The following is a 4165-nucleotide window of genomic DNA, read 5'->3' on the forward strand; positions in this document are numbered from 1 at the left end:
CCCGCCCCTTGGCAAAGGGGGTTGCTCTGGGCCCTAGCGGGGCTGTGGGCGCGCCGAGGGGGAGCGCACCTAATCCTCCTGGCCTCTCACTTTTGTCCTTAGATCAAAAAAGAGGCGAGCCGCGCTCCCTTTCTTGATTTCTTTCATAAACAAACAACAAGAAAGTTGCCCCCCAGCCCTGCCATGCATGGATGAGAAAAGAACTGTTAAAAGACAAAATCTGCAGGCTTTGACCGTTCTCTTTAGAACTATTGTCACCCGCCTTTGTTCAAGTCTAAAGGGCTCGGAAATACCCTTTAGAATCTCTTGAAATCTCCAACCATAGCCACCCTTAACTGATTAAGCTTCGTTGTACTCAACGCGGTAAAGTGCATCTCAAATTTTAAACTGTACGCGAGGAAAATGCAACTAGTGAATTGTGAAAAAAAATGTCTCGGATAGATCATGGACTCAAAACAGAACTTAGAGGGACAAGTCCATGGGCGTGGCACGTAGCAGGTCATTCCTGAGCCCGCAAAACACGATTTTAGTGGAGAATTTTCCTCAGATTACAGAGGGTAAAGCAGGTGCTTAGGACAAGGAGGCTGTCTGGTGACCACGTGTGGGAGAGTAACCTGGCTTCCACGTGGGGTAACCATGCATAATACCTGGAACTTAGTAATATGATTTAAAAAGAGAGAGAGAGAGAAGGTAGTCTCATGTACCCCTTGCCTTCTGTTTACACCAGAAATGCCTTCATAGTCTGCCTTTGATACCTTGGATCATGCCCATCCTCAGAAATGTAATGGCTTCCTTACACCCCTCAGTGTAGCACTCAAGGCCCTTACTAACCTCATCTGGACATGTTGGACCATCAGTAATATTAAAAAAGAAGTAGCAGCAAATGGAGGTTCAGAGTAGGGAGATGGTCCCTAGCTAAGAGGATTGGGAAACTTCTCACGGTAGATGATGATCCAATCAGTCCTTACAGAACTGGGAGAATTTCTATAGGTGGAAAGTAGGGGAAGGAACATTCTACACAGTGAAAACAGCCAGCCCAAAAACCCATCAATTGAGTCTTGCCCAACTCATATTCCAGTTGCCCTTCTTTTTCAAGTTCCTTCATTTGGCTTCTCTTAGGACACAACTTCCACACTCCTCACTTTCCTGGTCCACACCTCAGCAGGACCCTTGTCTCCCTATATTAGGACAGTATTTTTTTTTTTAAGTTTTGTGCTTATTTAAGCAATCTCCACACCCAACCTGGGGCTTGAACTCACAACCCAGAGATCAAGAGTCTCATGCTCCTAGGACTGAGCCAGCCAGGCGCCCCAGGACAGTACATTATTAATTAATGCAGCTTTACATGCAATATGGAATATAGGGCCTAGGGGTTTAACCACCAAGGGTTTGGTTACTTGATATCAAATGCAGGCACTACCTGTGAATCAAACTTGAAAAGTATTCATTCTCATTGAACCAAAGAGAGAAAGAAATGCAGAAAGGAAAAGAGAGAGAAGAAAGGAGAGAGGGTAAGGAATGAGGGAGGGAAGAAAGAGGGAAGGAAAGGAAAGGAAAGGAAAGGAAAGGAAAGGAAAGGAAAGGAAAGGAAAGGAAAGGAAAGGAAAGGAAAGGAAGAAAGAAGTTTTAGGTCTGCTACAAACTTATCTATACTTAATCTTTTTTTTTTATTTCTTTTTTTCTTTTTAACTAAAATCTAATTTGAGTTGCATGGCTTTTTTAGTCCAGGAACAATTCTGGCCTCTATCAAACCCCTCAAAGGCATAAACTGTTTTTACCCCCTTTTTTTTTAAGTCTAAGAAAGCAAAAATGAGACATCTCTTTTTAAATTTACTCGATAAATGTCCTTCATTTCCTCAGTCTGACTGCTTGCTGGAAATGTTTTATTAATTGGGAATTTATTCCCACATATTGCGATGCAAAAAGAAGAATGGCAAATTGGCAGCTGCATTCATTTAAAATTAGCAGAGGCCCTTGTTCAAGAGATGGCATATTCAGAATGACCCAAATTATCATGACATGAAGGCCACAGGTCAAATTCAAAGCCAAGTTACAAATCAATAGAAAATTTCCTTTGGGAAAGTTGGTGTTATGAACTTGAATTCTTAATTGTTTCTCAAGAGGCTGTACTTTACTTTGCTGCATTCAAAATTTAAGATCTTCTGCAAGATAAAGACTTTGACACATGAATGAGTTCTAGTTTTCTTATTTTGAGAATATGGAGTCTTTCCTACATATTTAATTCGTCAATTTTTTTATTTTCATTATCAGATGCTTTTAATAACATTTCCTCTGGAGATTTATTCAAAAGATTGTTAAAACATGTTTGTGCTTCTACGAGTTTTTTATTCCTAACCATGTTTCATCTTTTTCTCTAGAAAAGAGCTTAGTTTGACTGAACCCAAATTAATGTTACACTGAAGTTTAAGTACCTGTTTTACATATTACATGACTCAAGTTTTGTGAATAAAAATTGGGGGTACAACATCTCCATTCTAATGTTAAAAGATTTCACTTCCACTCTTCCTGTCACTAGCCAAAGGGAAGACATTGGTGTGTCAAGGACCAATGTTTCAGGCCTTTCTGCCACACTTTGCGTTTTTAGTGGTACCTGTCACTGCTCACCCCTCCAGGAATCTCACATGTAACTAATCCTTCTGGGAAATGAACTCTTGTTCTGAAGTTTGTGTTCGGTGAGTAAACACAATTTCTATTCCTCATTTAGTTCACAGTGAACTTAAAAGATAGTGCTTTGCTTTCTCTATAACCTTATCCTGAAACTTTTAGTGAGGGTCAAGAAAAGTTGGGATGGAAAGTGCACTGGATACTCTGGTTTCTCTTCAAATCATATAAATCTTTTACCTTTTAGTGAACATTTTTGTGGAAAGGAACAACTTTGAGACTAAAGCCACTTTTTTGAGTCCTTGTTTCAGCAAGTTTGCAAAGAAAAAAAAAGAAAGAGGGAGAAAGAGAAGAGAGAGAAAGGGAGGGAGGGACAGAGGAAGGAAGGAAGGAAAAAGGAGGTAAGAAGAAAGAAAGAGGGAGAAAAAAGAGAGAGAGGAAGAGAGAGGGAGAAAGAAAGAATAGTGAGCATAGGCCAGGTAGGCTAGAGTACTGTTTCTCCTCCCCTCTGTTGCTTTAAGAAACCATTTCTCCTGAATTTTGCCTGTAAAATGAAGAGGTTGGACTAGTGATGTCTAAAACTGTCAGCAGCTTAGAAATCTAGGATACTTTTTATTCTGTTTGAAATTTCAAATCATGTGTAGCTTTTCCTAGTACAATTATACATTTTTTAAATTTTTTTAAGTTTATTTATTTTTCAGAGAGAGAGCGCACATGCACGCCTGCAAACAGGGAGGGGCAGAGAAAAGGAGAGACAGAATCCTCAAGATGTCAGCGCAGAATGAAATTCGAGATATGAGATTGGGGCTCGCATTCACAAACTGAGATCATGACCTGAGCCAAGATCAGGAATTGGCTGCTTACCTGACTGAGCCACCCAGGCATCCCTGTTGTCCTGATTAGCAGTTAACACTAACTAACATGCTATGTATTTTATCTAATTTTCTTTCCTCACTAAAACTTAAGGCCCAGAAGAGAAATTGGTATCTCCTGTGCCTATAACATAGTAGTTTCTCAATAAGAGTTTGTGAAATGAATGGTTAGGGGATAGTAGCTTAGTTTTCGTAGTCTCTCAAAGTGAGGACATCCTGTACTCATATCAATACCTCCAGTTCAGTACCTAGTGCAGACTTCCCTCATGCCACATGCTGGCCTGCCTCTTTAAATCTCCCCTAAAATAGTCCCTTTTCAATAACTATTAGCTGAATGAATAAAATAATGCTTCTGGTCTACCTCCCTGTTGGAAATCTCCCTTCCTGCCCTTCTGCAGGTTGTATTCCTAGCACAGCCCTAGTTTCACACACCAGTTTCTAGTTGGATTTTCCTTGGTGCCCCTAACAGTCTGTTGAGCCTCGCTCGGTGCCCCTCTGTTTGCCAGTGTTTAAATATAAACCACATCCCCTCCCTAGAGAGTTGCATCTGTATTGCCCTGCCCCTCCCCTGCATTCTCTTTACTCTGGCCTTTGTGGGGTTTATTTTAAATGTTTACTTATTTTTGAGAGAAAGAGAGAGAGACAGAGAGAGAGAGATAGAGCAAGCACAG

At 40.6% G+C, this 4165-nt stretch overlaps 1 non-coding gene across 1 annotated transcript; it reads left to right on the forward strand.

Moving 5' to 3' along the window:
• The first annotated feature begins 2824 nt into the window (after nt 1-2824).
• On the forward strand, nt 2825-2940 carry LOC115303010. The gene has a single exon (XR_003913763.1). It is a non-coding gene; the product is annotated as a U5 spliceosomal RNA (small nuclear RNA).
• Nucleotides 2941-4165: the final 1225 nt, after the last annotated feature.

This window comes from Suricata suricatta, chromosome 1 (assembly GCF_006229205.1).
Source record: "Suricata suricatta isolate VVHF042 chromosome 1, meerkat_22Aug2017_6uvM2_HiC, whole genome shotgun sequence".
In the NCBI taxonomy this organism is placed as follows: domain Eukaryota; kingdom Metazoa; phylum Chordata; class Mammalia; order Carnivora; family Herpestidae; genus Suricata; species Suricata suricatta.